The sequence below is a fragment of the Bubalus bubalis genome, chromosome 15, assembly GCF_019923935.1.
Source record: "Bubalus bubalis isolate 160015118507 breed Murrah chromosome 15, NDDB_SH_1, whole genome shotgun sequence".
NCBI lineage: Eukaryota > Metazoa > Chordata > Mammalia > Artiodactyla > Bovidae > Bubalus > Bubalus bubalis.
In genome coordinates this window covers 47838445-47850769 of record NC_059171.1, presented here as the reverse complement: position 1 = coordinate 47850769, position 12325 = coordinate 47838445, and the positions used below count along the sequence as shown (strand labels likewise).

General features: G+C 43.7%; 1 long non-coding RNA gene across 2 annotated transcripts; it reads right to left on the bottom strand.

The window, feature by feature from the left end:
* Positions 1–973: 973 nt before the first annotated feature.
* LOC112579163 lies at positions 974–10745 on the bottom strand. 2 transcript variants are annotated; one of them, XR_003103615.3, is made up of 3 exons: positions 6291–10745; positions 4523–4584; positions 974–1898 (listed from the first exon to the last, which is right to left on the bottom strand). It is a non-coding gene; the product is annotated as an uncharacterized LOC112579163 (long non-coding RNA). The 2 variants fall into 2 exon arrangements; XR_006544963.2 differs by lacking the exon at positions 974–1898 and having other exon boundaries at positions 3173–4584.
* Positions 10746–12325: the final 1580 nt, after the last annotated feature.

Here is a 12325-nt window from a genome sequence, read left to right as displayed (position 1 = left end):
CAGTCCCTCTCCCCATTTATCACTGTTGCAGCCTCAGGAGGGGACTCATCTCTAGCCTACAATATTACAACTCTGGTGAATCCCTTAATGGTTTAAGAACATGGGTTTTAAAATCAGAATTCTGATCACTTATTACCTGTATGATCATGGACAAGTTACTTCATCTCCATGAAATTCAATTCCTCATTTATTTAGGTATTCAAAAATTTTATTGGTTATCTACTCTATGCTAAGTACTGAGGATAAAGAACTGAAGGAAAAATACAGTTGAACCTATTCTTACAGGCTTTCATTCTAGTATGTGAAGAGGGTCTTTACACAAGATTTAAAAAGTGAAACATATCTTAAACTGAGATGAGAGTTCTGGAGAAAAAGAAAGAAAGGGGACTAGGGAAAATGGGAAATTACATTTGCCTGATGACTTGAAGAGGTGAGGGAGCAAACCATGTGGATATCATCAATAAAAAAGAATTGTACCTATTTTGGCAATTAAATGAGATGATTCAAAGAAAATGCTTAATAGAGAGTTAGGTATGAAGGTTAACTATTATTATTTTCCTACTTTCTGATCAAACAATTACTAGTTTTCAGTTCAGTTCAGTTCAGTTGCTCAGTCGTGTCCGACTCTTTGCGACCACATCAATCGCAGCATGCCAGGCCTCCCTGTCCATCACCAACTCCCGGAGTTCACTCAGACTCATGTCCATCGAGTCGGTGATGCCATCCAGCCATCTCATCCTCTTTGTCCCCTTCTCCTCCTGCCCCCAGTCCCTCCCAGCATCAGAGTCTTTTCCAATAAGTCAACTCTTCGCATGAGGTGGCCAAAGTACTGGAGTTTCAGCTTTAGCATCAGTCCTTCCAAAGATCACCCAGGGCTGATCTCCTTTAGAATGGACTGGTTGGATCTCCTTGCAGTCCAAGGGACTCTCAAGAGTCTTCTCCAACACCACAGTTCAAAAGCATCAATTCTTCAGTGCTCAGCTTTCTTCACAGTCCAACTCTTGCATCCATACATGACCACTGGAAAAATCGTAGCCTTGACTAGATGGACCTTGTTGGTAAAGTAATGTCTCTGCTTTTCAATATGTTATCTAGGTTTTACTTACTTGCAAATTCCCTTTCAATTCATATTAAAATGATGCTTCTAACAATTTTTCAAAAATTTTTCAGCATTTCCCTTCTCCTTCACAGAAAGCTGTGTGTGCATGCTCAGTCACATCCCACTCTTTGCCAGACTGTAGCCCTCCAGGCTCCTCTGTCCATGGAATTTCCCAGGCAAGAATACTGGAGTAGGTTGCCACTTCCTCCTCCAGGGGATCTTCCCGACTTAGGGATTGAACTTGAGTCTCCTGTGTCTCCTGCATTGGAGAGAGGCTGAAGGATCTAGGGAAAGCTTCTTTTTTTGGATATGATCTATTTCTTAAAAACTAATTTTCTGAAGTGTAGTTGATTTACAGTGTCATGTAATTTCTGCTGTATGGCAAAGTGATTCAGCTATACATATATTCTTTTTCATATTCTTTTCCATTGTGGTTTATCTCAGGATATATTTCCCTGTACTATACAGTAGGACCTCGCTGCTTATCCATTCTATATGTAATAGTTTATATCTGCTAATTCCAACTCCATTCCTGAATATGATCTGTTGTATGTTTGCACACAGAGAATGACCCATTAGAGATGTCTCTTCTGTAGGAGATTCCTACAGATCTGTAAGAGGTGATGGTGTCTAGTGTACCAGCAGAGGACCCATGGTAACAGGGATGGTGTTTCCATAGTAACCAGAGGAGAGCAGAGTCTGTGGATAGGTTAAGAATGGCCAGATGAAGTTGTCTTCTGGTTGCTTCTATTGTCTCAGTAAAATATGACATGAAATCATCAGAAGTGGGTATAGCATACTGGAGATTGAAGAGGAAATGGGGTAAAATTGTGGGAGGGCGAATGGATTAGAGGAATGTAATCAGACAGCAGTTCCTCCTTGAGACTTGGGGACCTATATTTAAAGTGAGACTCTGGACTTCATGGTGATCCAATGGTTAAGAATCTGCCTGCCAATGCAGGGGACAACGGTTCCATCCCTGGTCTAGGAAGATCCCACATGCCGCGGAGCAACTAAGCCCACAACTACCGAGCCTGCACTCTGGAGTTGGTGCTCCACATCAAGAGCAGCCACTGACCTGAGAAGCCAGAGCACAGCAACTAGAGAGTAGTCCCGCCTTTCCCCAACTAGAAAAGCCCGCACTCAGCAACAAAGACCCAGCACAGCCAAAAAATAGAGTAAATAAATTTTTTTAAATAGTGAGACTAGTAAGCAGAGTCCCACAATTGTTTCCAGTCCCCTCACCTTGCTTGGATATAGCTCTGGAGAAGGCAGGGAGCTGGGGGTTGCCAGGCCAGCATGATGGAGGGGCAGGGGGAAAGGGATTGCAGATAAGGCCAGGCTGCGAGGAGGTAGCTGTACTCTTTCCACCCTCCACCCTCCACTCCATCCTTTTTTGCTGTGAAAGGCAAACCTCTCCAGACCGCCTCACCGAGACTCCCTGGTGCTCTGACTTCTAGTTGACTTCAGCCAGTGGAAGGCCCTGGCCCAAAACCAGAAGGGAGTTGGGGGTTTATTCTCCCTCAGATCCCTCTTTGTGTTGTGGTGGTTCTCGCTGGGAACATGTTCTCCTGAGGCCACAGGCCCCGTCAGCCTCTCTCTCACATTCTAGCTCTCGCTGGGCTCAGAACCTCCTCTCTGCTGCCTCTTTAGGTTGTTCCTAGTGCCCAGGAGCCACCCTGTCTCCGGTTGGTTTCCTCAGTCAGCCTGCTCCTCTGTCCATAGGCCTTTCATGACACTCCCTCCATCTTGGCCTCTCCTGAGTGAACCATCTATGCCTTGCCGGTTCCATATTCCCAGATACAGTGCTGGGGTCTCAGACTTGGGAATGCCCGTGGGGTGGAAGATAATTGGAGCGGGGCTAGTTGGCTGAGCAGGACATGGTCACAGAGTGGGTTGCTGGGAATGATGAATCCAGAGGGCCTGTGGTCATTGGCAATGAGACAGGAAAGGCATGATGAAGGACACGGGTGGCCAGAGGGGATGGAGGGGCGCACGTTAGAAGCGATGAGTGAGGCAGTGGGAGGGGAGGGTGCCCTCCATACACTTCATGAATGTTCTGTCACCAAGAGGGAGTTGAGGAGCAGAACAGAAGGGAGCCAGTGAAGGAGCCAGGTGCTGACGTCTGGCATGAATGAAGAGGATGAAGAGGAGTTGGGAGCTTGGTGAGTGGGTGATGGTGGTGGGGTGGAGGACAGTGGGTGGTATAGTTGGAGGGCATGGGCTTCCAGAGAGGTGGGGGTTTTGAGATGACAGAGAGCTGTCTGTGAGCAGTAGCGAGGGCCACGGGAACACCCACTCCTCCCCTCGGCTCTGTGGCGGGCAAGGTGTGGGAGGGAGAGCAGGTTTGTTTCCAGTTAAGCTGCACCAGGTTTCCATGCAAGAGGGTGAAGAAAATATGCAAAAGAGGGTGGGGAGTTGTAAAGGATCTGGCACAGTTGGGGTGCCAGGGGATGCAGTGGAAGGGTGAAGAGTGGGGAGGTTAGCATAAGTCAAATAAGGGGAGGAAAAGCCACGTGGGGGAGGATGTGCTGGTGGTGGTTGATGCTGGAGACTTGCCTCAAGGGGACTCAGGTGGAGAGCATCCTGCTGCATGGGCGATTACCCAGGTGGCCATTTAGGGGAGAATGGGGAATCAGCTCTAATTTTAGCTTCCTTTTTAGGGTTGGCTGCTTCAGAGGCTTACTGGGGGGAGGGGGGACTGCCCTGAAATCCTCTGAAGGTGGGACATGGTGGCGGGGAAAGTGGTCTTGTGAGGCCCTTAGGGCTCTAGAGACCTCTCTTAAGCAGACTGACTGCTCAGGCGTGTCCACCTCTGGCAGCCGTCATGGTTCCAGCATGGTGCTGGCTCCTATGTGTACAGGTGTTATGTTCTGGGTAAGTGATGTTTTGGCAAGTGTCACTTGGACCCCAGGATATTTTTAATAATTTAAAAAAGAATAAAGAGAAAATTGTTTGAGTCTGTCCAGGAAAAACTGTGGCATGGGGTTGCTGTAATTATGAGGAATATAGAAGAAACGGAAGGATGATCTTTGCCCTCCAAAGAGTTATTTCTAGTTGGTTGTACAAGACACATATTAAAAAGGGGGAAAAAAAAACAGTTCTGAGATGATGTGAAAGTAAGTACAACAAGCATATGTCTAATAAAAGGAAGAACTAAAATGTAACTGTTGGGTTTTGCCATCTCCTAGGGGACAGAAGGATGGAAAATGAGAAACTAATATTTGTTGCATGACTACTATGCTCCAGGTTACATCATTTAGTTTTCATAGAAACCCTATGAAATAGTTGTTAAAATTTTTAAATGGGGAAACTGAGGCTCAGAGAGGTTAAGTAATTTGCCCAAAGTCCCAGTGCTGGCAACCTGTTTGTCTGACAGATCCATTCTTACTTCAATATAAACAGTCCAGGAGTTTTACTTACCAGGATGACCTTGAACTTTCAGAAAGTGATGATCCAGTGATAATCCACTGAAGAAACTGGTTCTGATGGAAACACAGAGCTCAATAATAATAATAATTAAAAAAGCAGGTCATATCATTTATCTGTTTACATGCTATTGTCAAATCATTTACAGTAAGTTTTAAGGATATAAAATTGCACTCATACTGTGAGGAAGAAATTGTATTTCTATGAGGAAGCAAAATCACTGCTTTATTAGTTGGAAATGATATAATTTTCTTGAGCATAAATGTTACTGCTATTGAAACTATAGACCACATTTATAATATGCTGTTTTTACTCTTAGAAAAGATTGGCAGGGAGAGCTGACTGGTAATGAAAAGACTTTGACCCACTCATACCACTCTTGGGTCCTGCTAAGGGTAGAACTGTGACCTTCTGACCTCTAGAAGCTTAAGGAACTCTAGATGGAGCATCTGCTGCTGCTGCTGCTGCTAAATCGCTTCATTCATGTCCGACTCTGTGTGACCCCATAGACGGCAGCCCACCAGGCTCCCCCGTCCCTGGGATTCTCCAGGCAAGAACACTGGAGTGGGTTGCCATTTCCTTCTCCAATGCATGAAAGTGAAAAGTGAAAGTGAAGTCGCTCAGTCGTGTCCTACTCTTAGCAACCCCATGGACTGCAGCCTACCAGGCTCCTCCGTCCATGGGATTTTCCAGGCAAGAGTACTGGAGTCGAGTGCCATTGCCTTCTATCCCTCTTTAAATGATACCTTACTTCACTTTACTTAGTTTCACTTAATTTAGCACACCAAGGGCCCAAGTTAATGCTTCTCTGATAGACTAGAGATCGGTTTCATAAAGTGGTGAACACAAAGTGCAGAAGTAGAAACAGGAAGCTCAAATGGTTTCAAGAAGTTTAGCTTTGAAGGGGAGGAGAAAGCGGGGTAGGTCACTAAAGAATAGGGGGTTAAGGTAGGTTTTGTGTTTGCTTGTGAAGGATGTGACAGTTCAGCATGTTTAGATAATGAGAGAAGGGGAAAGAGGAAGAGGTTGAAGACATTGGGAAAGTGGGGAGGGGTGGGAATATTGATAGGCTGAGGTCTTGAAGGTCTGGGTCCTCCAGAACATAGGTAGAGGGTTAACTTTCTATAGGAGGGGACATCTCTTTTCACACTGAAGTGGAGGGAGAAGGAGAGGTCAGTAGACACAAGGCAGTCATGGAGCTGAGTGGAGGTTCTCCTCCCGGTGGTGAGATCAGGGCGGGCAGTGCCAGGAAGACTGTGAGCTACAATCCTATTTTGAAGGAATGAGTGGGGAATAACAGCCATAGTGTGGAAGTAAAGATGGTGGCAGGAGCAGGGTGGCCCTGGAGGGGTTGGGACGGGAGACTGTCAGCCCCACTAACAGGGCTTGGTGATTTGTTTCACCAGCAAGAGAGTCTCAGGGGCTTCTCACTTGATAGAAGAATCCCATGAGAACTGAGAGACATGGGTTCAATCCCTGTGTTGGGAAGATCCCCTGGAGGAAGGAAATGGCAACCTGCTCCATATTCTTGCTTGAAGAATTGCATGGACAGAGGAACCTGGCAGGCTACAATACAGTCCATGGGGTTGGAAAGGGTCGGACTGGACTAAGCATGCAGACACACTACTGTACTATGCAAAAGGGTTTTAGTTCTCGTGAACAGACAGGAAAATAGTGGTTGGTAAGTGGTTCCTGGAAGATTGGTACATGAGGTCACAGCAGAATACTGGGGGCATGTTTCATGAAGTAACTGGAGACTTACCTGCCAGGTAACTCCTCTGACAGGAAGGCCACTCAGTCATTCATGTTCACCTGAGGAGTGTGAGATAATGAGTGCATTGTTCTGTGCCAAAAGCTTTGCTCAACTGTTTCTAAAATTAGAAGGTCTTATGCCTCAGGGAATTCATGACTGGTGGAGCTGACATGATGTCTTGTAGCCATCAGAAAAATGGTCTATGGCTCGGTGCCCAGTAGAGCCAAGGTCTTGGGGTGGTGGCCAAAGATGCTTTGGAGCCATTTCCCTGTTTGCATCAGCCCTTGTGCTCAAAGGCAAAGCTTCCAGCACAAGTGAAAACAATTAAAATGTGTATAATTCTTTGCAGTCCCCCAAGCACTGTTGATATACATTATTAATTTTAATCTTCATATCAACCAGGAACATAATGTTTTCCCTATTTCAAATAAGGAAGCTTCTGCTCAGTAAAATAACATAAGACTTTACAACTACTACATTTTAATTCCCAAGATGAAGAATGTGCATTTTATCTTGTAAAGTTATGGTAAGATTTTACTAAAGAGCAAATACAGTGCTTTGTGGAGCTTAATTGGTGTGAGCCCAAGTGAAATCATTAGGGAATATGTGAGTGTGTTCTGTTAACAAAATAAATAGCAACTAACATTTATGGGGTGCCAAGCACTGCGCTAAACACAATGAACATTTAATACTCACAACTCCTTGTTGTGCCGTTAGGTACCACTGTCAATCTTTATAGATGAGGAACTGATTGGACAAATAATATTCCTAAACCATTACAATCACCACCGCTACCATGAAGAATGGAAACAGGAATAGGCCACGTTCAGGGAAATCAATCAGTAGCAGTTTGCTTTAACTCAGGAAATGAGCACTAGGCCAGGGAAGGAAAGAGATAGGGGTACATCCCTGAGACCAAGTAAGAGAAATGACAGGCTGTATTCACACCTGTGAAGCAAGCCCCTTTCATTTCCTAGGCGGTTTATCACTCTGGGGCATCTCTCACACCCACCAGCATTTTCTTTGGTCTTCAGATGGTAGCTACATCCTCAAACGATAATGTAAATATTCCCTTGCTAAGTGGTGTAGGGATTAAAAGAAATATGAGCAATCAGGGACAAATTCGGCTGAGGACATGAGAGAGTGGTGATGCTATTTAACCCAGATGGTGATTTGGGAAGGGGAGGTGATCAGGAATATGAGATTGTGGAGTAAGCAGAAGAGTTCCAGTATTAGACAGATGGAATTTCTTCACACTGAAGTCTGGACTTGGTCAGACAGCCGCATGAACAGTTCCTGCTGATAGCAAAAGATTCAAGCTCTAGCATATATTTGGTGGTGATGGTTAACACGACTAAATGGATTAGCGCTTTGAAGTGGTGAAGAAAAGAAAGAGGAACAACAAACTGAGTCTTGGGAGTGCCTGTAGTGAAGAGGCCGAAGCGGGGCAATCAGGATCTTAATTATATATCAGCATTTAATCACAATGGTTTTCAGAGTACTTTTCTAACAGTAATTTCCCTGAAGTCTCCACTCTGGATGATGAAACTTTTAAGAACTCACAACAATCTCTTAGTCCTTCATCCTAACAAGTGATTTATTTTAGGCTTAAATGCTATTGCAGGGAATGTGCTGGTCCAAGGAATAGAATTATTATAAAATATTTCCTCTGAAGTTGAAATTCATGAAAAAATACTAAATGAGACAATTAATAAAACAGGGGAAGAAAAGGACAATGATTATATTAAAAAACCGAATTCCAAGAAAAACTGCTTTAAAACTAGCTTCCAAGAAGGCAAAGTGTGAATATGGTGAATTAAGTAAGATATTTGTCCCATGCAGAGTGTATGAAGCATGGATAATTATTAATATCCTATGGATCCTCCCAAATCTGGAGACTGGTGGGTCTGGGAAGCTATGTATGTTTTCAAAGTTCCCTCTCATTTAGTCTCACTTTCTTGCAACCAGTGAGGTTGCTTAGTCGTGTCCGACTCTGCGATCACATGGAGCCTACCAGGCTCCTCCATCCATGGAATTTTCCAGGCAAGGTACTGGAGTGGATTGCCATTTCCTTCTCCAGGGGATCTTCCCAATCCAGGGATCGAACCCAGGTCTCCAGCATTGCAGGCAGATGCTTTACTGTCTGAGCTACCAGGGAAGCCCAAAGTTCCCTAGGTGATTCTAATAATCAGTCAAATTTGACAAGTCTTAGACTAATAAAGGGCTTCCCTGGTGGCTCAGATGGTAAAGAATCTGCCAGCTATGCAGGAGACCTGGGTTCTGTCCCTGGGTCAGGAAGATCCCCCAGAGAAGGGAATGGCTACCCACTCCAGTATTCTTGCCTGGAGAATTCCATGGAAAGAGGAGTCTGGCAGGCTATGGTCCATGGGTCCCAAAAAGTTGGACACAACTGAGCGACTAAGCACACATAGACAGACTAATAAAGGAAACAGACCAGTTCATATGAGAAAAACTTTTTCTTTAGCTCTAAAATCTGAAAGAGATTTCATTCTGTGAACACTGAAGAACACTGAATAATAAAATACACAATGTCCTCAATAGCATAAAAAAAAAAAAAACAGGCAGAGATTTTATATGTGTGGATCTTACACTGACTTTGAGAAATAAAACCCCAAGACATAAAACTAAATTCTGCTCATGTGAGTAAAGAACCATATGGGTCAATGGGAAAAATTATATTCCTTGGTCCTTTTCAGGAATTCTGATTCAATAAATCTGGTTAGGGACCAGAAATTTGCTTATTTGTAAAAAGTTGTTGTTGTTCAGTCCCTAAGTTGTGTCTAACTCTTTGCGACCCCATGGACTGCAGCACACCAGGCTTCCCTGCGCTTCACTATCTCCTGGAGTTTGCTCAAACTCATGTCCATTGAGTCAATGATGCCATCCAACCATCTCATCCTCTGTTGCCTCTTTGTCCTCCTGTAGTACCCCAGTTGATAGTGATGAAAGTGGTTCAAGACCATATTTTTGCACTAAGAGAATGGATGGTTAAAAATATTCCTTAAAGTTTTGGGTTTACATATAAAATCTTGAGATATGCCATTTGTGATTGATATGTTCACCATTTTTGAAAACTGAAGCAGGAGAAAGCAGCAGGATTAATCTACTTCCACAAAGTAGGCTGGGAATAATTCTGTGGTATAAAAGCAGAGAGCTTCTTTCAGTGAAAAATTTTCTTCAACCCTTGGGAAAATTGTAAAAGCATGGGCTGCATCATATGCCATTAGAATAGATGTCAGTCTCACTGAAAGGAAGAAGTGGATAATAGGATTAACATTCTATTATCACAGGTGATGATTTAGCAGTCTCAACCTCCCATTTCCTCCCTTCCATTATCGTATAAGGCAATTTTAATCAATGTTTACATTATTGCCTATGTAAAATTGAAGAGTCAGATAGTGTTTGGTACTTATTTCCTTCCTAGCATCACTTTTGTTTTCTGGAATCAATAATTGTCTCATTTCCGCCCCACCCCCACCCCCAGTATAGTTTTCTAATAACTGATTGTGGCTTCAGTTGCTCAGCTAGACCTGTCGTCTGATTGCCAGCAGTTCTTTTTTCCCCAAAGCCCCAAGCATCCCAGGTAACATTTCATTTTCCATACCACCCGCCCCCCCCCTCTCTCTGAAGCCTTCATTTCCTCTTGCTCCAATCTACAGGGTGTGGGGACACTTTTGTCTTAGAACTCATTTTTGTGTGTGTGTGGCGGGGGGCCCACAGCACTGCTTGTGGGATCTTAGTTCCTAGACCAGGGATCGAACCCAGAGCTCTTGGCAGTGAGAGAGCAGAGTCCTAACCGCTGGATCTCCAGGGAATTCCCTTAGAACTCACTTTTGAAATTTCTCTGTGTGGGATTTGCTATTTCAACCATGGGCTTTCTTTCCCTTGTTTTTCTGAAGTGCATTATCCAGCAATTCCCCAAAGAGAGGTGCATGGCAGACATTCTTCTTGAGTCCTTACCTGTGCACATGATTGATGGTTGGTTAAAAACTTCTAGGACACAAAAAATTTCTCCCTCAGGTATTTGAAGGTATCATGTCCTAAAACCCACTGTTACGTTGAAGAAGCCTGTGCCATTTAGATTCATGCTCCCTTCTAAGTGAGTCTAACCCCCTAATCTTACCGACACACCCACAGCCTGAAGATTTGAAGGGCTTCTCCTTGTTTTCATTCCTATACCCAGACCCTCAGCTACCCATACGTTCTCTCGGAAGGTAACCACTGTTACTGTTTTTTAAAATTTGGGGGTATTTTCCAAGAGACACTGCCTGCGTACACAAGTAAATACACTTATATAGGCCCCTCCTTCACTTTCCACTTCAATTTTATTTTTAAAATTTTTTGGAGTATAGTTGCTTTACCATGCTGTTTCTGCCATACAGCAAAGTGCATCAGACACAGGTATACATATATCTCCTCTTTTTTGGATATCCTTCTCATTTAGGTTACCACAGAGCATTGAGTAGAGTTGCCTGTGCTACCGAGTAGGTTCTCATTGGTTATCTATTTTAAACACAGTATCAATAGTATATATACGTCAATCCCAATTTCCCTATCTCTCCCTCCACTCCTTTCCCCCTTGGTATCCATACCTTTGTTCTTTACAACTGTGTCTTTACTTCTGCTTTGCAAATAAGATCAAGTATACTATTTTCCTAGACTCCACATACATGCAATACAGTGAACAAATACAATATTTGTTTTTCTGACTTACTTCACTCTGTGACAATCTTTAGGTTTATCCATGAGTATGTTACTGGGATTGCATTCTCTGCTTTAATTTCCAGATGTTTCAAAAGGCCCAGCATCAATGTGGCTGGAACCGACTTTCACAATCAATATTTCAAATATTGAACTTTTTTTTCTCCTAACAAACCCAAGTATTTTAAGCTCCCTGCAAAATGGGAAAGACAGATGAATTTTCCTGTACCAATAATGCCTGGAAACTGGTAGCAAGATGTAGGGGGATGCACTGTGCTGGTGAGTGAGAAAGACTGTCAAGGAAGCAGGTGCAGAAGCCCAGCACTTGTAGAGTTAAGAGAAACCCGCACTTTTATCTTTTCTCATTTTCTCCAAGATTCTAGCCTCACTGCTACTAGTCAGCTTTACTTTTTAATTTTTATATTGGGGTATAGTTCAATGTTGTGTTAGTTTCCAATGTACAGCAACGTGATTCAGTCATATATATACCCTTTTTCAAATGAGTGTCCCATATAGGTTATTAAGTTTACTTTTTCTTGAAGTGACAACCTGGATGTATGAAAATACTGACAAAAAACTTACAAATAATCAAAAGATACAAATACCCAGAAGCAGTCAGGAAAGATTCGGGTTTCAGAGAATTGGCCCAGTCATTCCATCAGCTACTGCAGAGCTATAATTTATTTATTATCTATTGATATTTTATACACACTGAACAGAAGGAAATGCTATTCAGGAAGGAATTGATACTGGTCAAGAATCCTTCTCTGACCCTTTTCTCCATCTGAGGACAGCCCTTGTCCTCTCTGGCCACAGGGGTGGCATGTGACCAGAGCCGGGCCAAAAACAGAACTTCACGCTTCCTTGACCGCGGGGACTGGCCCAACAAATGGGTAATGAGCCAGTGCAAGTCACGGAGTCCTTCCCCTAGGAGTTTCCAAACTGAAGCTGGAAGAACCAGCTTTCCCGGCTCGTGAAGAGCTCACAGCTGCCCATAATCATGTCCTGCACCATGTGAAGAAGCCAGTCTGTCATGGAGGCTTGGACTCAAAACAAGAAAAGACCAGAGAGGTGTCTGGGGTTGAGTTGATAGGATCCAATTCTTCACTCCTGTTCACAAGCCTGACTTCACCTTCATCCATCTCAGGTTGGTTACATTTGCCAACCAACTTCCTTTTTTGCTTACACTAGTTTTGTCACCTGCAATAGAATATATCTTATCTATTTAGCCCCAGCTCTGGACTTCCCTGGTGGCTCAGACAGTAAAGCGTCTGTCTACGATGCGGGAGACCCAGGTTCGATCCCTGGGTTAGGAAGATCCC